Below are 22,282 nucleotides of genomic sequence, written 5' to 3'. Positions count from 1 at the left end.
CCAGTTATCCCTTACTAGTAGATTAGAAGTGTTCTAGCAGCTTAGGCTGATAGAGGTAGCTATAGAAGAGCAGCTTAGGCTGAACTAGGAGATATGCAAAGCTCCTACTATACCACTTATATCATATAACACTATATCATAAGAAAACACAATACTCAGAGTTACTAAAAATAAAGGTACTTTGTTTTAGTGACAATATGCCAAAAGTATCCTAGAGGATATACTCCCTTAGGAGGTAAGTAATACACACAAAATATACACACAAACCAGAATCAGGTAAGTAAAACACTTAGAAAAGTAGTGCCAACACGGTAGAACACAATAGAATGCAATAGGAGAAAAGAGGCCTAGGGGCAACACAAACCATATACTCCAAAAGTGGAATGCGAACCACGAATGGACCCCGGACCTAGTGTAGTGTGAAGAAGGTCGCTGGGCGTGTAAGAAAACACTAAGGGTGTCCAAGATACCCCAAACCAAGACCCTGCAAAGAAGGAGTAAAGTTACCCTACTACCACAGAAAGACAGTAAAGTTGAGATAGGGGATTCTGCAAAGGCAACAACTGACTGCAAAGCACTGAAGACGGATTCCTGGACCTGAGGACCTGTAAAGGAAGGGGACCAAGTCCAAGAGTCATACAAGTGTCCAGGGGGGGCAGGAGCCCACTAAACCACGGATGAAGATGCAAAAGTGCTGCCTCAGAGTGGAAGAAGCTGAAGATTCTGCAACAACGGAAGGTGCCAGGAGCTTCTCCTTTCATCAGAAGATGTCCCAGGGCGTGCTGGAGGGCGCATAGTTGTTTCCACGCAGAAAGACGGCAAACAAGCCTTGCCAGCTGCAAGAGTCGCGGTTTTGGGTGCTGCCAGGGCCCAGGAAGGACCAGGAGGTTGCCCCTTGGAGGAGGAGACAGAGGGGGTGCTCAGCAACAGAGACAGCTCACGCAGAAGCAGGCAGCACCAGCAGAAGTACCTGAACAGGCATTCAGAAGATCTGAGCACAGCGGTCATCACAACACAACAAAAGAGGGTCCCACCAAGTCGGAGTCCAACTCAGCGAGTTGGGCAATGCAGGATGGAGTGCTGGGGACCTGGGCTGTGCTGTGCAAGAAAGAAGTCTTGCAAAAGTGCACAGAAGCCCTAGCAGCTGCAGTTCACGCAATACACTGGATTACTGTCTGGCGTGGGGAGGCAAGGACTTACCTCCACCAAATTTGGACAGAAGGGCCACTGGACTGCCGGGGACACTTGGATCTGGCTCATGTGTTCCAGGGACCACGCTTGTCAAGATGAGAGGGGACCCAGAGGACTGGTGATGCAGAAGTTTGGTGCCTGCATTGGCAGGGGAACGATTCCGTCGACCCACAGGAGATTTCTTATTGGCTTCCACCAGTGCAGGGTGAAGGCAGATAGCCTCAGAGCAGACACCACCAGGAAACAGTTGAGAAAGCCGGCAGGATGAGGCGCTGCAATGTTGCTGGTAGTCTTCTTGCTACTTTCTTGCCGTTTTGCAGGCGTCCTGGAGCAGTCCATGGTCGATCCTTGTCAGAAGTCGAAGAGAGAAGTGCAGAGGAACTCTGGTGAGCTCTTGCATTCATTATCTGGTGAGAAACCCAAAGGAGAGACCCTAAATAGCCCTCATAGGAGGATTGGCTACCTAACCAGGTAAGAGCCTATCAGGAGGGGTCTCTGACGTCACCTGCTGGCACTGGCCACTCAGAGGTCTCCATTGTGCCCTCACACCTCTGCATTCAAGATGGCAGAGGTCTGGGACACACAGGAGGAGCTTAGGATACCACCCCTGAGGTGGTGATGAACAGGGTAGTGGTCACTCCCCTGTCCATTGTCCAGTTGCGCATCAGAGCAGGGGCTGGTGGCTCCCTGAACCGGTGTAGGCTGGCTTATGAAAGGAGGGCACCATCTGTGCCCTTCAAAGCATTTCCAGAGGCTGGGGGAGGCTGCTCCTCCCCAGGCCTTAAACCTATTTACAAAGGGAGAGGGTGTAACACCCTCTCTCAGAGGAAATCCTTTGTTCTGCCTTCCTGGGACTGGGCTGCCCAGACCTCAGGAGGGCAGAAACCTGTCTGAGGGTTGGCAGCAGCGGTAGCTGCAGAGAAAACCCCAGAGAGTTAGTTTGGCAGTACCCGGGGTCCATGCTGGAGCCCCGGAGGTGCATGGAATTGTCCCCCCCAATACCAGAATGGTATTGGGCTGACAATTCCATGATCCTAGACATGTTACATGGCCATGTTTGGAGTTACCATTGTGACGCTACACATAGGTATTGACCTATATGTAGTTCAAGCGTGAAATGGTGTCCCCGCACTCACATAGTCTGGGGAATTTGCCCTGAACAATGTGGGGGCACCTTGGCTAGTGCCATGGTGCCCTCATACTAAGTAACTTTGCACCTAACCTTCACTAAGTGAGGGTTAGACAAATAGGTGACTTATAAGTTACTTAAGTGAGGTGTAAAATGGCTGTGAAATAACGTGGACGTTATTTCACTCAGGCTGCAGTGGCAGTCCTGTGTAAGAATTGTCTGAGCTCCCTATGGGTGGCAAAATAAATGCTGCAGCCCATAGAGATCTCCTGGAAACCCAATACCCTGGGTACCTAGGTAACATATACTAGGGATTTATAAGGGTGTTCCAGTGTGCCAATCAGGATTGGTAAAATTAGTCACTAGCCTGCAGTGACAATTTTAAAAGCAGAGAGAGCATAACCACTGAGGTTCTGGTTAGCAGATCCTCAATGATACAGTTAGGCACCACACAGGGAACACATACAGGACACACTTTATGAGCCCTGGTGTCCTGGCCAGCAGGATCCCAGTGACACAGGCAAAAACAAACATACATACAAGTAAAAATGGGGGTAACATGCCAGGCAAGATGGTACTTTCCAACACAACCCCCACAAACGAGGGACAATAAGGCTAACCTTGCCCAGGTGAGTCTTCATTGTCTAAGTGGAAATATCTGGAGAGTCCATCTGCATTGGAGTGGGTACTCCCAGGTCTATGTTCCACTGTATAGTCCATTCCCTGTAGGGATAGGGACTACCTCAACAATTTAGGGTTTCCACCTTCCATTTGTTTTAGCCAAAGTAGAGGTTTGTAGTCTGTCTGAACAATAAAGTGAGTACCAAACAGGTGTGGTCTCACCTTTTTCAGTGCCTATACCACAGCAAAGGCCTCTCTCTCTATGGCAGACAAACGCTTTTCTCTGGGGGTCAACCTCCTGCTGATAAAAGCATCAGGTTGATTCTGGCCCTCAGTATTAAGCTGTGACAGCACTGCCCCAACCCCCAATTCAGAAGCATCAGTCTGGACTATGAACTTTTTGGAGTAGCAAGGGCTTTTTAGGACAGGTGCAGAGCACATGGCCTGTCTGAGCTCTTCAAAAGCTTTTTGACAGCTGGCTGTCCACAATGCCTTTTTAGGCATCTTCTTACTAGTGAGGTCATTAAGAGGAGCTGCAATGGAGCCATAATTTTGAATAAACCTCCTAAAGTACCTAGAAAGGCTCTCACCTGGGTTTGAGTTGTAGGGGGAGCCCATTCCATAATGGTCTGGATCTTCCCCTGCAGTAGTGCAATCTGTTCCCCACATACCAGGTGGCCCAGATAAACCACTTTCCCCTGCCCTATCTGGCACTTTGAGACCTTGGTAGTGGGGCCTGGCTTTTGCAGGACCTCCAAAACTTTCCACAGGTGGACCAGGTGATCATCCCAGGTGGAGCTAAAGACAGCTATATCATCTAGATGTGCTGCACTAAAAGCTTCAAACCCTTGCAGGACTGTGTTTGCCAACCTTTGAAAAGTGGCAGGTGCATTTTTCAGACCAAGGGGCATCACAGTGAATTAATAGTGCTCTCCAATGGTTGAAAATGCAGTTTTGGGTTTAGCATTTTATGATAATTTAATCTGCCAATACCCTGAGGTTAAATCAAAAATGTTCAGATACTTGGAAGAAGCCAGTGTATCAATCAGCTCATCTGCCCTGGGTATAGGGTGAGCATCTATCTTGGTTACTTGGTTGAGCCCTCTGTAGTCAACACAAAACCTCATCTCTCTTTTACCATCCTTACTGTGAGGTTTTGGGACAAGCACCACTGGGCTAGCCCATGGGCTTTCTGAAGGCTTAGAATCACTCCTAAGTCTAACATTTTCTGAACCTCTTGTTTAATGCAGTCCCTGACATGGTCAGGCTGCCTATAAAAACTACTTTGGGCAGGTAAATTGTCTCCAGTATTGATTGTATGCTCAGACCGAGTAGTGGTACCTGGTATCAGTGAGAAGAGTTCAGAAAACTGACTTAAAAGATTTACACAGTTATCTTTCTTCTCAGCAGTAAGACAATCTGCAAGTACTACTCCCTCCACTAAGCCATCAGCTTCAGTGGTGGAAAAGAGATCAGGAAGAGGGTCACTCTCTTCTTCCTGTCCCTCATCAATTGCCATGAGCAGGGTGAGATCAGCCTTGTCATAGTAGGATTTTAGGCGGTTGACATGGTGCACCCTAAGGAGACTCCTGGCAGTGGCCAGGTCTACCAAGTAGGTAACCTCACCCTTTTTCTCTACAATTAGATGGGGTCCACTCCATTTGTCCTGGAGTGCTCTTGGGGTAACAGGCTCCAATACCCACACCTTCTGTCCTGGGTGGTACTGGGTCAAGACAGCCTTCTGGTCATGCCATTGCTTTTGCAGCTCCTGGTTGGCCTGAAGGTTTTTAATGGCCTTTTTCATGTACTCAGCCATTCTTGATCTTAGGCCAAGTACATAATCCACAATGTCTTTTTTAGGAGCTTTTAAAGGTTGTTCCCAACCCTCCGCAACAAGTGCAAGGAGACCTCTCACAGGGTGCCCAAAGAGGAGTTCAAAGGGGCTAAAGCCCACTCCTTTTAGGGGTACCTCTCTGTAAGCAAAAAGGAGGCAAAGTAACAGGACAGCCCATCTCCTTCTGCGTTTTTCAGGGAGTCCCATTATCATATCTTTGAGAGTTTTATTAAACCTCTCAAACAGACCATTTGTTTGTGGATGATAAGGAGTAGTGCACTTGTATGTTATACCACATATTCCTTCCACATTGCTTTGAGGTATGCAGGCATGACCACTACCTCTGTCTGACACCACTTCCCTAGGGAAGCCTACCCTGGAAAAGATTCCCAGGAGGGCCTTTGCCATTGCAGGAGCTGTAGTGGTCCTTAAGGGAATTGCTTCAGGATACCTAGTGGCATGGTCCACTACCACCGGGATAAACCTATTGCCTGAAGCTGTTGGAGGGTCAACGGAGCCAACTATGTCAACCCATATCCTTTCAAAGGGCACCCCAACCACAGGAAGTTGAATTAAGGGGGCCTTTGGAGTGCCACCAGTCTTGCCACTGGCTTGGCAGGTCACACAAGAGCTACAAAACTCTTTGGTGTCCCCTGATATATGAGGCCAGTGAAACAGGGGAACAAGCCTGTCCCAAGTTTTACTTTGGCCCAAATGCACAGCCAAAGGAATGTCATGTGCCAAGGTAAGAAGAAACTCTCTGTATTGCAAAGGGATGACCAATCTCCTGGCAGCTCCAGGTTTAGGGTCCCTTGGTTCAGTATACAGGAGGTTGTCTTCCCAATACACCTTATGGCTATTACTGACATCCCCATTCTGCTGTTTGACAGCTTGCTGTCTCAAACCCTCTAGTGTGGGACAGGTCTGCTGTGCCACACTCAGCTCTTCCCTAGCAGGCTCCCCTGCACCCAAAAGCTCAGAAGTGTCTGCTGCCAGCTCCTCTGGTGTAGGTTCTACACAGGGAGAGGATTCCTCTTCCTTAAAAGGGGAATCTTCTGGTGAGGGAGGGATCGTGGGCAAGGATTTACCCTTCCTACCTCTGGCTTTTGGGAGCACTTGGTCCTTCCAGGATCCAAGTTTCCCTGTCCTTTTTGCTTCTTGGCCTGAGCCCTTGTTAAAGCACAAATATGCCCAGGAATGCCCAGCATTGCTGCATGAGCCTCCAACTCCACTTCAGCCCAATCTGGTGTCTCCAAATCATTGCCTATTGAGCGATGTACAGGTAATTCAGTGGCTACCACAACTTTCTTTGGACCAGTAAACCCCCACCTGTTGAGATTCACAACAGCCATGGGGTGGCTAAGTATGTTATTGTAAGCATCAGTCACTTGGTACTACTCACCAATTTGGTGTTGATCAGGGTGAACCAGTTTTTCTATAACCATAGTTACACTGGCTCCTGTGTCCCTGTAGGCCTCAACCTCAACACCATTAATTAGCTGTAGTTGCTTGTACTTACCCATATTAAGGGGACAAGGAACCAAGGTGGAAAAGTCAATGCCACCATCAGAGACTAAAACAGCCTCTGTGGTCTCCCTAACAAGAATAACCCCAACTACATTGCCAATAGTGAGCCCAGTTACACCCTTGGATTGGCTATTTGTAGTAGACTTCCCACCACCACTGCTATTACTAGGGGCACTAGAGGTTACAGTTGGGGTTGTGGTGGTGGGAGCCTTGGTGTTTTCCTTTGAACAAGTGGCATCACTTGCCCAATGGCCTTTTACTTTACATAAATAACACCATGTCTTTTTCTGATTGTGAGAAGAGGATTTGGACCCACCACCACCAGAGGATTTGTGTGGGCCTGATGAAGACTCAGAATGTTTTTTATCTTTGTCCCCACCCTTGTCAGAAGACTTACCATCCTTCTTCTTGCCATCCTTGTCACCCCCTGTATGGACTTTTCTGTTCACTCTTGTTCCGACCCATTTGTCTGCCTTCTTTCCCAATTCTTGGGGAGAGGTCAGATCTGAGCCTACAAAGTACTGGTGCAACACAACAGACACACAATTGTTCAAAATATGCTCTCTCAGGATCAGATTATACAGGCTTTCATAGTCAGTCACCTTACTGCCATGTAACCAGCCATCCAAAGCCTTCACTGAACAGTCCACAAAGTCTGTCCAGTATTGAGAGGACTCTTTTCTGGTGTCTCTGAACTTAATCCAGTATTGTTCAGTGGTTAAGCCAAATTCATCCAAGAGTGCATCCTTCAAAACTTTCTAGTTATTAGCTTCACTTTCCTTGACAGTAAGGAGCCTTTCCCTACCCTTACCAGTGAAAGATAGCCAAAAGATAATAGCCCACTGCCTTTGAGGGACCAACTGTACCATACATGCCCTCTCAAGTGCAGCAAACCACTTGTTAATGTCACCCCCCTCCTTGTAAGGGGGGACTATCTTATGCAGTTTTCTGGAATCTTGCTCTCTAACAGCATTACTATCAAAAACACTGCTGCTGCCACCATGGGGAACCAACCCCAACCTCTGCCTTTTCCTTTCCACATCCAGAGATTCCCTGTTTAAGGCCAGCTGCTGCTGTTCAAGCTTCAGCCTGGCCTCTTCCAACCTCAGCTTTCTGAGTTCCCTTTCCATTAAGTTATCCTCAGGGTAGGAGACTTGGGAATTGTGAAACATAGAAGAAATGTGGGAATTGGCAGAGTTGGACCTGTCCCTAACTGGCTGGACCCTTGTAACCTGGCCTTTAGGAGTGAAAGGTGCCCTACTAATGTGTGACCCACTCCCACTACCAGTGTCACTAGGTGGCCTGTTAGCTGGCAGGTCCTTGGACGAATCCTCCCCAGCATCCTCATGGGACTCCTCTGAGTCTGGCTGGGTACCCCTCTCCTCTACCTCCTGATCCTGGGATGAACCATACTGGTTCTGGTCACTTTCTAGGAAAAGGCCAAGGAGAAGATCTTTTGTGGGATTCTTGCCAATTGCTAAACCTCTTTCAATGCAGAGACCCCTCAAACTTTTAAAGTTTAGATTCCCATATGTTGCCTGGACAACTGTGGGAGTAAGTTCTACTGCAGACATGATAGAAAAGGTTTAGGACAGAGAGAAAAAAAAGTTTTTGGAACTTTTAAAAGAACAGAGAAAAACTTCTGAAAACTTTTGAAAGTTTTCAGAAACTTTTCAGAAACTTTTTTGAAAGTTTTAGAGAAGGAAAGTTAAACTGTTTAGGTTACTGTGTATATTCTGAAGGATTTGGTATATGTTTTTCTTATGAAAAGCACCAATGACAAAGTGGTAAAGCAGTTACAAGTACTTTTCCCACCGCTGCACCACCAATGTAGGAGGCTGGCCTGGCTTATAGTGGGTACCTTGTGGTACTTACACCTTGTGCCAGGTCCAGTTATCCATTATTAGTAGATTAGAAGTGTTCTAGCAGCTTAAGCTGATAGAGGTAGCTATAGCAGAGCAGCTTAGGCTGAACTAGGAGACTTGCAAAGCTCCTAGTATACCACTTATATCATATAGCACTATTTCATAAGAAAACACAATACTCAGAGTTACTAAAAATAAAGGTACTTTATTTTAGTGTCAATATGACAAAAGTATCTCAGAGGATATACTCCAATAGGAGGTAAGTAATATACACAAAATATACACACAAACCAAAATCAGGTAAGTAAAACACTTAGAAAAGTAGGGCAAACACTGTAGAACACAATAGAATGCAATAGGAGAAAATAGGCCTAGGGGAAACACAAACCATATACTCCAAAAGTGGAATGCGAACTACAAATGGACCCCTGGCCTAGTGTAGTGTGGAGAGGGTCACTGGGAGTGTATGAAAACACTAAGGGTGTCCAAAATACCCCACCCCAAGACCCTGAAAAGTAGGACTAAAGTTACCCTACTAGCCCAGAAAGACAGTAAAGTCGAGATAGGGAATTCTGCAAAGACAACAACTGACTGCAAAGCACTGAAGATGGATTCCTGGACCTGAGGACCTGCAAAGGAAGGGGGCCAAGTCCAAAAGTCACGCAAGTGTCCGGGGGGGCAGGAGCCCACTAAACCCCGGACGAAGGTGCAAAAGGGCTCCCTCTGGGTGGAAGAAGCCGAAGATTCTGCAACAACAGAAGGTGCCAGGAACTTCTCCTTTGGTCAGAACATGTCCTACGGTGCGCTGGAGGATGCAGAGTTGTTTCTACACAAAAAAGATCACAACCAAGCCTTGCTAGCTGCAAGAGTTGTGGTTAAAGGTTTTGGATGCTGTCTGAGTCCAGGAAGGACCAGGAGGTTGCCCCTCGGAGGAGGAGACAGAGGGGGCGCTCAGCAACAGAGAGAGAGCACATGCAGAAGCAGGCAGCACCCACAGAAGCACCTGAACAGGCATTTAGAAGATCTGAGCACGGCGGTCGTCTCAGCACAACAAAAGAGGGTCCCACAAAGTCGGAGCGAGTTGGGCAATGCAGTACGGAGTGCTGGAGACCTGGGCTGTGCTGTGCATGAAGGAAGTCTTGCAAAAGTGCACAGAAGCCCTAGCAGCTGCAGTTCACGTAGTACACAGGATTACTGTCTGGCGTGGGGAGGTAAGGACTTAACTCCACCAAATTTGGACAGAAGGGCCACTGGACTGTCGGGGACACTTGGATCCAGCTCCTGTGTTCCAGGGACCACGCTCATCAAGATGAGAGGGGGACCCAGAGGACCAGGGATGCAGAAGTTTGGTGCCTGCATTAGCAGGGGGAAGATTCCGTTGATTCAAGGGAGATTTCTTCTTGGCTTTCAGTGCAGGGTGAAGGCAGAGAGCCCTCAGAGCATGTACCACCAGGAAACAGTCGAGAAAGCCGGCAGGATTAGGCGCTACAATGTTGCTGGTAGCCTTCTTGCTACTTTGTTGCAGTTTTGCAGGCGTCCTGGAGCAGTCAGTGGTCAATCCTTGGCAGAAGTTGAAGAGGGAAGTGCAGAGGAACATTGGTGAGCTCTTGCATTTGTTATCTGGTGAGAAACCTACAGTAGAGACCCTAGCCCTCAGAGGAAGATTGGCTACCTAATCAGGTAAGAGCCTATCAGGAGGGGTCTCTGACGTCACCTGCTGGCACTGGTGACTCAGAGGTCTCCATTCTGCCGTGAACTTTATTTCACTCAGGCTGCACTCAGGCTGCAGTGGCAGTCCTGTGTAAGAATTGTCTGAGCTCCCTAAGGGTGGCAAAAGAAATGTTGCAGCCCATAGGAATCTCCTGGAACCCCAATACCCTGGGTACCTAGGTACCATATACTACGGAATTATAATGGTGTTCCAGTGTGCCAATCAGAATTGGTGAAAATGGTCACTAGCCTGCAGTGACAATTTTAAAAGCAGAGAGAGCATAAACACTGAGGTTCTGGTTAGCAGAGCCTTAGTGATACAGTTAGGCACCACACAGAGAACACATACAGGGCACACTTTATGAGCACTGGGGTCCTGGCTAGAAGGATCCCAGTGACACAGACAAAAACAAACATACATTGAAGTAAAAAAAAATCAGGTAACATGCCAGGCAAGATGGTACTTTCCTACAATTCCACACCCCCTACTGGGACCCTGGCATCCAGGATTGAACTGCAAGGGTCCTTGTGCACGGCTAAGCCTCTTTTTGAAGTCTCCCCCACTTCAAAGGCACATTTGGGTATTTAAACAGGGCCTCTGCCCCTACCAACTGAGACACTTTCTGGAGAAGAGAACCTGAACCGGAACCTGCATCCTGCCAAGAAGACTTGCCTGGCTGCCCAAATGACTCAACTGACTGCTTTCCGTGAAGGACTGCTGCCTTGCTGTTGCCCTACTGCCTTGCTGCCCTCTGGGTGTGGTGAGAAGTGCTCTCCAAGGGTTTGGATAGAGCTTACCTCCTGTTTCCTGAAGTCTCAGGAGCAAACGGACTTCATCTCTACCCAAAGGACTCCTTGTGCTGTGACAATCGACGAGCAGCCTGCAGGAAATGACACGCAGCCTGCTCTGCAGTGAAAAATGTATTGCACTCCGAAGTGGAACAACGCAGCCTGACTTTGCAATGAGAAGATCGACACAGCACCAGTGTAGTGACCGCAAAGTCGACGCATGGCCCCCTGGATCGACGCACAGCTGAGCCAGAATCGACGCAGAGCCTGCTGTGCGGTAGAAACTTCCACGCAACGCCCACAATCTCGATGCATCCCCTGAGACTTCGTCCTGTCAGCTCCGGAAATCCATGCATCGTCCCCAGGGCATCCGAAAACCCCACAACCCGAAGAGGATCCATGACCGAGCGCCAGAAATCCCTGCATGAAAACTAAACGACGCATTGCTATGTGTGGCCCGAGAAATCGATGCACACCCCCTTGTTTTCCACGCATCTCGTCCTCTGCGGTTCTTTGCGGAGATTTTGAACGAGAACCAGGTACTTTGGGCTTGAAAAGAGACATTTATTGCTTTTTAAAGACTAAAGACACTTTATATCACTTTTACAGTGATATCTCAACATATACTTATTGCAGTTTAATCGTTTTGACCTGCATCTTATCAGATACATATTACATATTTTTCTAAACACTGTGTGGTGTATTGTTGTGGTGCTACACTGTGTTATTGCATGATTTATTGCACAAATACTTTACACATTGCCTCTAACTTTCGCCTGACTGCTCAGTGCCAAGCTACTAGAGGGTGGGCAAACTAGCCCACATCACCTCCCTTGAGTAAGCCTTGGAATGCTCTGTAACGCTTCCCTATGAGAGTCAAGTGTTACAATGGGTTGTTTGTTTTCCACTGGCGGTTGAGTGCGTACCCAGTACTTGTGCAGGCCACACAAGTAACAAACCACCCTCCAACATTATGTAAATGATGGGGCCACAACAATATATTTAAATGATCATTCCCATGTATCGCTATTGTTTTATTATTTCAAATATTTTCTATGTAGCCACCAAAAAACTGTCTATTTTCTCTGAAACAGACCGTTATTTAGGTGCTCATCCTGTTAATGACTAACCTAGTTCTAGTGCAGAAATTGCATAACATGTTAATCTTGCATTTAGACTTAAAAGAATGTGGAAGAACAAGAACCATATTATCTGAAAATAGCAAAGATGTTGCAAGACTATGTTCTGAGAGAAAGGATGGGATTGTACAATGTGAAACGGACTGCCTGCCCTAAAAAGATACAGCCTAGAATAAGACTATTACTTATGGAGATATTTGAAGACCTTTTAATAATATACTGCAAGGATTCCATCTTAATGAGTCATTTCTGATTAAATAACGAACACCTTTAGATTAATAATCAGACTAAAGGCAACTCAAACGTCAACATTAAGAAAAGGGCTGAGAAAACACCTGAGCCCCATGCCGCCTAAGAAATGGGTACAATTGCCCTCTTCAGCTGAAGATTTGTAACACCTTGCTGCAGATCAGTCTTCTTTAAAAGAATTTCAGGTTGGACCTTGAAATGTAATTTTTTCATGGGGATTCCTAGGGCATCTCAAGTAGAGAACAAAGCCTAATCAGATCACTCTCAAGGCCGTAGTGTCTCAAACTGAGGTACTCTACAAAGTGTGGAAGGCCAAGAGGCAACTATCCATCCGACCCTTCTACAAAGCACATGAACAAGGAGGAGAGTCATATGTGGACCTTGGGGAGGAAAGACTTGGTAGTAATAAGTGCCTTCCACAGGGAGAAGCTGAGAATCCATGTAAGACTTGTATGAACATCATCCTCTCCCACACAGGCCTAAAGGAAAGACAGGATGTAGGAAAGTACCATCTTGCCTGGCATGTTACCCCCATATTTCACTGTATATATGTTGTTTTAGTCTATGTGTCATAGGGACCCTGTCAGGCAGGGCCCCAGTGCTCATAAGTATGTGCCCTGTGTGTATTCCCTGTGTGATGCCTAACTGTCTCACTGAGGCTCTGCTAACCAGAACCTCAGTGGTTATGCTCTTTCTGCTTTCCAAATTTGTCACTAACAGGCTAGTGACTAAATTTACCAATTCACATTGGCATACTGGTACACCCATATAATTCCCTAGTATATGGTACTGAGGTACCCAGGGTATTGGGGTTCCAGGAGATCCCTATTGGCTGCAGCATTTCTTTTTCCACCCATAGGGAGCTCTGACAATTCTTACACAGGCCTGCCAGTGCAGCCTGAGTGAAATAACGTCCATGTTATTTCACAGCCATTTATCACTGCACTTAAGTAACTTATAAGTCACCTATATGTGTAACCTTCACCTGGTGAAGGTTGGGTGCAAATTTTCTTAGTGTGTTGGCACCCTGGCACTAGCCAAGGTGCCCCCACATCGTTCAGGGCAAATTCCCCAGACTTTGTGAGTGCGGGGACACCATTACACGTGTGCACTGTACATAGGTCACTACCTATGTACAGCGTCACAATGGTAACTCCAAATATGGCCATGTAACATGTCTAAAATCATGAAATTGTCACCCCAATGCCAACAGGTGGCAGCTTCCTTGCACCCTCAGCTGGCATTTCCTGGGCTCCTGCCCACTCTGTCTTACAGGTACTAAAGTCCGGAAATCCACTGTTGTTGCATTGCTGGTGTTTGTTCTTCCTGCAGAATCCCCCTATCACGACTTCTGTGCTCTCTGGGGGTAGTAGGTGCACTTTACACCTACCTTTCAGGGTCTTGGGGTGGGCTATTTTGCTAACCCTCACTATTTTCTTACAGTCCCAGCGACCCTCTACAATCTCACATAGGTTTGGGGTATATTCATGGTTCGCATTCCACTTTTGGGGTATATGGTTTGTGTTGCCCCTATACCTCTGTGCTCCTATTGCAATCTATTGTAACTTTACACTGCTTGCATTAATTTTCTTGCTATTACCTTCATAATTTTGGTTTGTGTACATATATCTTGTATATATAACTTATCCTCATACTGAGGGTACTCACTGAGATGCTTTTGGCATATTGTCATAAAAGTAAAGTACCTTTATTTTTAGTACTTCTGTGTGTTGTGTTTTCTTATGATATTGTGTATATGACACCAGTGGTATAGTAGGAGCTTTACATGTCTCCTAGTTCAGCCTAAGCTTCTTTGCCATAGCTACCTTCTATCAGCCTAAGCTGCTAGAAACACCTCTTCCACGCTAATAAGGGATAACTGGACCTAGCACAAGGTGTAAGTACCTCTGTACCCACTACAGGCCAAGCCAGCCTCTTACATGGGACCTGCAGAAAAAAAACACATGGTGGACTAAGGACAAGATTTTGGACACAGTCATACCACTGTTGTATGCTTAATACAAAAGGACAATGCTAGCTTGGCATTTTCTTTAGCTTATTTCACTAGCAGGGTTCCTGTCCCGCCAAACAACCACTGTGCATGTCAAGGGGATATGAGTAATAAGTTCCTCTGAAAAATGCATTTATTCTGGGATTTCATCCAGAATTGCCTACAGGCCTTTCACTACAGATACTTCAATGAAGACGACCACCTGAAGCCCATTGAAGGCATGAATTATAATAAAAATATTAAACAACATTACTTTATGTTTTTGTTTTGTTTTGTTTTCAAATTATTTCTTAATGAAATTCCTGTCAATAAGATCAGTTTTAGTTTAGGAGGAGGAAGAATGACAGGGAATGAAATATGTGGTAAAGGGGCCATTCAAACTTGAATGTGCTGCCCATTCCCTCCCCAGGTGTTAGTTCAGGTTTTTGTCTACTGTAGGAAAGTACCATCTTGCCTGGCATGTTCCCCATTTTCACTGTATGTATGGTTGTTTTTGCCCTTGTGTCACTGGGATCCTGCTAGGCAGGACCCCAGTGCTCATCATGTATGCCCAGTATGTGTTCCCTGTGTGGTGCCTAACTGTATCACTGAGGTTCTGCTAACCAGAACCTCAGTGTTTATGCTCTCTCTGCTTTCACAATTGTCACTGCAGGCTAGTGACCACCTTCACCAATTCTCATTGACACACCGGAACACCCATAGAATTCCCTTGTATAGGGTACCTGAGTACCCAGGGTATTGGGGTCCCAGGAGATCCCTGTGGGCTGCAGCATTTCTTTTGCCACCCATAGGGAGCTCTGATAATTCTTACACAGGATTGCCACTGCAGCCTGAGTGAAATAATGTCCACATTATTTCACAGCCATTTTCACTGCAGATAAGTAACTTATAAATCACCTATATGTCTAACCCTCACTTGGTGAAAGTTAGGTGCCAAGTTACTAAGTGTGTGGGTACCCTGGCACTAGCCAAGGTGCCCCCACATTGTTCAGGGCAAATTCCCCAGACTTTGTGAATGCGGGGACACCATTACACGCGTGCACTACACATAGGTCACTACCTATGTGTAGCGTCACAATGGTAACTCCGAACATGGCCATATAACATGTCTAACATGTCTAAGATCATGTCCAAGAACATGTCTAAGATCATGGAATTGTCACCCCAATACCATTCTGGTATTGGGGGGCCAATTCCATGATCCCCTGGGTCTCTAGCACAGAACCCGAGTACTGCCAAACTGCCTTTCTGGGGTTTCCACCGCAGCTGCTGCCAACCCCTCAGACAGGATTCTGCCCTCCTGGGGTCTGGGCAGCCCTGACCCAGGAAGGCAGAACAAAGGATTTCCTCTGAGAGAGGGTGTTAGACCCTCTCCCTTTCGATATGGGTGTGAAGGGCTGGGGAGGAGTAGCCTCCCCCAGCCTCTGGAAATGCTTTGATGGGCACAGATGGTGCCCATCTCTGCATAAGTTGTTCTACACCGGTTCAGGGATCCCCCAGCCCTGCTCTGGCGCAAAACTGGACAAAGGAAAGGGGAGTGACCACTCCCCTGACCAGTACCTCCCAGGGGAGGTGTCCAGAGCTCCTCCAGTGTGTCCCAGACCTCTGCCATCTTGGATTCAGCGGTGTTGGGGCACACTGGACTGCTCTGATTGGCCAGTGCCAGCAGGTGACGTCAGAGACCCCTTCAGATAGGTTCTTACCTCTCTTGGTAGCCAAACCTCCTTTCTTGGTAGCCAAACCTCCATTCTGGCTCCTTTTCTGGCTATTTAGGGTCTCTCCTCTGGGCTATTCCTCAGATAACGAATGAAAGAGCTCACCAGAGTTCCTCTGCACTTCCCTCTTCGACATCTGCCAAGGATCGACCGCTGACTGCTCCAGGACGCCTGCAAAGCCGCAACAAAGTAGCAAGAAGACTACCAGCAACATTGTAGCGCCTCATCCTGCCGGCTTTCTCGACTGTTTCCTGGTGGTGCATGCTTTGAGGGCTGTCTGCCTTCACCCTGCACTGGAAGCCAAGAAGAAATCTCCTGTGGGTCGACTGAATCTTCCCCCTGCCAACGCAGGCACCAAAAGACTGCATCACCGGTCCTCTGGGTCCCCTGTCATCCTGATGTGCGTGATCCCTTCAACACAGGCCCTTGGTCCAAGTGTCTCCCACAGTCCAGTGGCCCTTCTGTCCAAATTTGGTGGAGGTAAGTCCTTGCCTCCCCACGCCAGACAGCAAACCTGTGTACTGCGTGATTTGCAGCTGCTCCATCTTCTGTGCACTGTAGGAAGGTAGCCTCTTTCTAGCCTTGTTACCCCCACTTTTGGCCTGCTTGTGAGTATATGTCAGGGTGTTTTTACTGTCTCACTGGGATCCTGCTAGCCAGGGCCCAGTGCTCATAGTGAAAACCCTATGTTGTCAGTGTGTTTGATATGGGTCACTGGGATCCTGCAAGCCAGGAACCCAGTGCTCATATGTTTGTGGCCTGTATGTGTTCCCTGTGTGGTGCCTGTAGGAGGCTGGACTGGCTTGTAGTGAGTACCAAGGGGTACTTGCACCTTGCACCAGGCCCAGTTATCCCTTATTAGTGTATAGGGTGTCTAGCAGCTTAGGCTGATAGATAATGGTAGCTTAGCAGAGCAGCTTAGGCTGAACTAGGAGACGTGTGAAGCTACTACAGTACCACTTAGTGTCATATGCACAATATCATAAGAAAACACAATACACAGTTATACTAAAAATAAAGGTACTTTATTTTTATGACAATATGCCAAAGTATCTTAGAGTGTACCCTCAGTGAGAGGATAGGAAATATACACAAGATATATATACACAATAGCAAAAATATGCAGTATAGTCTTAGAAAACAGTGCAAACAATGTATAGTTACAATAGGATGCAATGGGGAAACATAGGGATAGGGGCAACACAAACCATATACTCCAAAAGTGGAATGCGAACCACAAATGGACCCCAAACCTATGTGACCTTGTAGAGGGTCGCTGGGACTATTAGAAAATAGTGAGAGTTAGAAAAATAACCCTCCCCAAGACCCTGAAAAGTGAGTGCAAAGTGCACTAAAGTTCCCCTAAGGACAAAGAAGTCGTGCTAGAGGAATAATGCAGGAAAGACACAAACCAGCAATGCAACAACTGTGGATTTCCAATCTAGGGTACCTGTGGAACAAGGGGACCAAGTCCAAAAGTCACAAGCAAGTCGGAGATGGGCAGATGCCCAGGAAATGCCAGCTGCGGGTGCAAAGAAGCTTCGACTGGACAGAAGAAGCTGAGGTTTCTGCAGGAACGAAAAGGGCTAGAGACTTCCCCTTAGGTGGACGGATCCCTCTCGCCGTGGAGAGTTGTGCAGAAGTATTTTCCTGCCGAAAGGACGCCAACAAGCCTTGCTAGTCGCAAATCGTGCGTTTGGCGTTTTTGGACGCTGCTGGGGCCCAGGAGGGACCAGGAGGTCGCAATTTGGACCAGAAGAGAGAGGGGACGTCGAGCAAGACAAAGAGCCCTGACTAAAGCAGGTAGCACCCGGAGAAGTGCCAAAAACAGGCACTACGAGGATGCGTGAAACGGTGCTCGCCGAAGTTGCACAAAGGAGTCCCACGTCGCCGGAGACCAACTTAGAAAGTCGTGCAATGCAGGTTAGAATGCCGTGGACCCAGGCTTGGCTGTGCACAAAGGATTTCTGCCGGAAGTGCACAGGGGCCGGAGTAGCTGCAAAGTCGCGGTTCCCAGCAATGCAGCCCAGCGAGGTGAGGCAAGGACTTACCTCCACCAAACTTGGGCTGAAGAGTCACTGGACTGTGGGGGTCACTTGGACTGCATCGCTGGATTCGAGGGACCTCGCTCGTCGTGCTGAGAGGAGACCCAAGGGACCGGTAATGCAGCTTTTTGGTGCCTGCGGTTGCAGGGGGAAGATTCCGTCGACCCACGGGAGATTTCTTCGGAGCTTCTGGTGCAGAGAGGAGGCAGGCTACCCCCACAGCATGCACAAGCAGGAAAACAGTCGAGAAGGCGGCAGGATCAGCGTTACAGAGTTGCAGTAGTCGTCTTTGCTACTATGTTGCAGGTTTGCAGGCTTCCAGCGCGGTCAGCGGTCGTTTCCTTATCAGAAGGTGAAGAGAGAGATGCAGAGGAACTCGGCTGAGCTCATGCATTCGTTATCTGAAGTTTCCCCAGAGACAGAGACCCTAAATAGCCAGAAAAGAGGGTTTGGCTACTTAGGAGAGAGGATAGGCTACTAACACCTGAAGGAGCCTATCAGCAGGAGTCTCTGACGTCACCTGGTGGCACTGGCCACTCAGAGCAGTCCAGTGTGCCAGCAGCACCTCTGTTTCCAAGATGGCAGAGGTCTGGAGCACACTGGAGGAGCTCTGGACACCTCCCAGGGGAGGTGCAGGTCAGGGGAGTGGTCACTCCCCTTTCCTTTGTCCAGTTTCGCGCCAGAGCAGGGGCTAAGGGGTCCCTGAACCGGTGTAGACTGGCTTATGCAGAATTGGGCACATCTGTGCCCAAGAAAGCATTTCCAGAGGCTGGGGGAGGCTACTCCTCCCCTGCCTTCACACCATTTTCCAAAGGGAGAGGGTGTCACACCCTCTCTCAGAGGAAGTTCTTTGTTCTGCCATCCTGGGCAAGGCCTGGCTGGACCCCAGGAGGGCAGATGCCTGTCTGAGGGGTTGGCAGCAGCAGCAGCTGCAGTGAAACCCCAGGAAGGGTAGTTTGGCAGTACCAGGGTCTGTGCTACAGACCACTGGGATCATGGGATTGTGCCAACTATGCCAGGATGGCATAGAGGGGGCAATTCCATGATCATAGACATGTTACATGGCCATATTCGGAGTTACCATTGTGAAGCTACATATAGGTAGTGACCTATATGTAGTGCACGTGTGTAATGGTGTCCCCGCACTCACAAAGTTCAGGGAATTGGCTCTGAACAATGTGGGGGCACCTTGGCTAGTGCCAGGGTGCCCTCACACTAAGTAACTTTGCACCTAACCTTTACCAGGTAAAGGTTAGACATATAGGTGACTTATAAGTTACTTAAGTGCAGTGTAAAATGGCTGTGAAATAACGTGGACGTTATTTCACTCAGGCTGCAGTGGCAGGCCTGTGTAAGAATTGTCAGAGCTCCCTATGGGTGGCAAAAGAAATGCTGCAGCCCATAGGGATCTCCTGGAACCCCAATACCCTGGGTACCTCAGTACCATATACTAGGGAATTATAAGGGTGTTCCAGTAAGCCAATGTAAATTGGTAAAAATGGTCACTAGCCTGTTAGTGACAATTTAAAAGTAATGAGAGAGCATAACCACTGAGGTTCTGGTTAGCAGAGCCTCAGTGAGACAGTTAGGCACCACACAGGGAACATATACATGCACACCTATGAGCACTGGGGCCCTGTGTGACAGGGTCCCAGTGACACATACATATAGGCCACAAACCTATGAGCACTGGGGTCCTGACCAGCAGGATCCCAGTGACACATAACAAACATACTGAAAACATAGTGTTTTCACTATGAGCACTGAGGCCTGGCTATCAGGATCCCAATGAGACAGTGAAAACAGTGACAAACACCCTGGCATACACTCACAAACAGGCCAAAAGTGGGGGTAACAAGGCTAGAAAGAGGCTACCTTCTCACAGTGCCTAACTGTATCACTGAGGCTCTGCTAACCAGAACCTCAGTATTTATGCTCTCTCTGCTTTCTAAATTTGTCACTGCAGGCTAGTGACTAAATTTACCAATTCTCATTGGCACACTGGCACAACCATATAATCCCCTTGTATATGGCACTTAGGTACCCAGGGTATTGGGGTTCCAGGAGATCCCATGGGCTGCGGCATTTCTTTTGCCACCCATAGGGAGCTCTGACAATTCTTACACAGGCCTGCCACTGCAGCCTCAGTGAAATAACGTCCACTTTATTTCATAGCCATTTTTCACTGCACATGAGTAACTTATAAGTCACCTATATGCCTAACCCTCACTTGGTGAAGGTTGGGTGCCAAGTTACTTAGTGTGTGGGCACCCTGGCACTAGCCAAGGTGCCCCCACATCGTTCAAGGCAAATTCCCCAAACTTTGTAAATGCGGGGACACCATTACACACGTGCACTAGACATAGGTCACTACCTATGTATAGCGTCACAATGGTAACTCCGAACATAGCAATGTAACATGTCTAAAATCATGGAATTGTCACCCCAATACCATTCTGGTATTGGGGGGACAATTCCATGATCCCCCGGGTCTCTAGCACAGAACCCGGGTGCTGTCAAACTGCCTTTCTGGATTTCCACTGCAGTTGCTGCCAACCCCTCAGACAGGATTCTGCCCTCCTGGGGTCTGGGCAGCCCCGGCCCAAGAAGGCAGAACAAAGGATTTCCTCTGAGAGAGGGTGTTACACCCTCTCCCTTTGGAAATAGGTGTGAAGGGCTGGGGAGGAGTAGCCTCCCCCAACCTCTGGAAATGTTTTGATGGGCACAGATGGTGTCCATCTCTGCATAAGCCAGTCTACACCAGTTCAGGGATCCCCCAGCCCTGCTCTGGTGCGAAACTGGACAAAGGAAAGGGGAGTGACCACTCCCCTGACCGGTACCTCCCAGGGGAGGTGCCCAGAGCTCCTCCAGTGTGTCCCAGACCTCTGCCATCTTGTATTCGGAGGTGTTGGGGGCACACCTTACTGCTCTGAGTGTCCAGTGCCAGCAGGTGACGTCAGAGACCCCCTCTGATAGGCTCTTACATCTCTTGGTAGCCAATCCTCCTTTCTTGGTAGCCAAACCTCCTTTTCTGGCTATTTAGCGTCTCTCCTCTGGGCTATTCCTCAGATAACGAATGCAAGAGCTCACCAGAGTTCCTCTGCACTTCCCTCTTCGACTTCTGCAAAGGATCGATCACTGACTGCTCCAGGACGCCTGCAAAACTGCAACAACGTAGCAAGACGACTACCAGCAGCATTGTAGCGCCTCATCCTGCCAGCTTTCTCAACTGTTTCCTGGTGGTGCATGCTCTGGGGGCTGTCTGCCTTCACCCTGCACTGGAAGCCAAGAAGAAATCTCCTGTGGGTCAACAGAATCTTCCCCCTGCTAATGCAGGCACCAAAAGACTGCATCACTGGTCCTCTGGGTCCCCTCTCATCCTGACGAGCGTGGTCCCTGGAACACAGGAACTCTATCCAAATGACTCCCTCAGTCCAGTGATCCTTCAGTCCAAGTTTGGTGGAGGTAAGTCCTTGCCTCCCCACGCTAGACTGCAAACATGTGTACTTCGTAATTTGCAGCTGCTCCGGCTTCTGTGCACTTCTCCAAGGATTCCTTTGTGCACAGCCTAGCCTGTGTCCCCAGCACTCCGTCCTGCAGTGCTCAACCCTCTGAGTTGGACTCCGACGTCCTGGGACCCTCCTTTTGTGACTCCGGTTAAACCAATCTTCTAAGTGCCTGCTCCGGTACTTCTGCGGGTGCTGCCTTCTCCTGCGCAGGCTCTCTGAGTTTCTGGGCGGCCCCTCTCCAAGGGGCGATATCCTGGTTCTTCCTGGTCCCCAGCAGCACCCAAAAACCTCTACCACAACCCTTGCAGCTAGCAAGGCTTGTTTGCAGTATTTCTGCATGGACACACCTCTGCAACCTCCAGCATGCCGTGCGACATCTTCCATCCAAAGGAGAAGTTCCTAGCTCTCTTCGTTGTTGCAGAATCCTAAGCTTCTTACATTAAGAGGCAGCCTATTTGCACCTTCATCCAGGGTTTCCTGGGCTCCTGCCCCCCCTGAACACTATTGCCACTCTTGGACTTGGTCCCCTTGCCTTGCAGGTCCTCTGGTCCAGGAATCCATCTTCAGTGCTCTGCTGGTGTTTGTGGTTCTTGCAGAATCCCACTGTCACGACTATTGTGTCCTTTTGGGGCAGTAGGGGTACTTTACTCCTACTTTTCAGGGTCTTGGGGTGGGGTATCTTGGACACCCTGACTGTTTTCTTACAGTCCCAGCGACCCTCTACAAGCCCCCATAGGTTTGGGGTCCATTTGTGATTCGCATTCCACTTTTGGAGTATATGGTTTGTGTTGCCCCTAGACCTATGTTCACCTATTGCATCCTATTGTAATTCTACACTGTTTGCATTACTTTTCTTACTCTTACTTACCTTCTTTGGGTTTGTGTACACATTACTTACCTTCTAACTGAGGGTACTCACTGAGATACTTTTGGCATATTGTCATGAAA

This window comes from Pleurodeles waltl, chromosome 6 (genome assembly GCF_031143425.1).
Source record: "Pleurodeles waltl isolate 20211129_DDA chromosome 6, aPleWal1.hap1.20221129, whole genome shotgun sequence".
NCBI classification, from domain to species: Eukaryota; Metazoa; Chordata; class Amphibia; order Caudata; family Salamandridae; genus Pleurodeles; species Pleurodeles waltl.
This window is presented reverse-complemented; position numbering follows the sequence as displayed.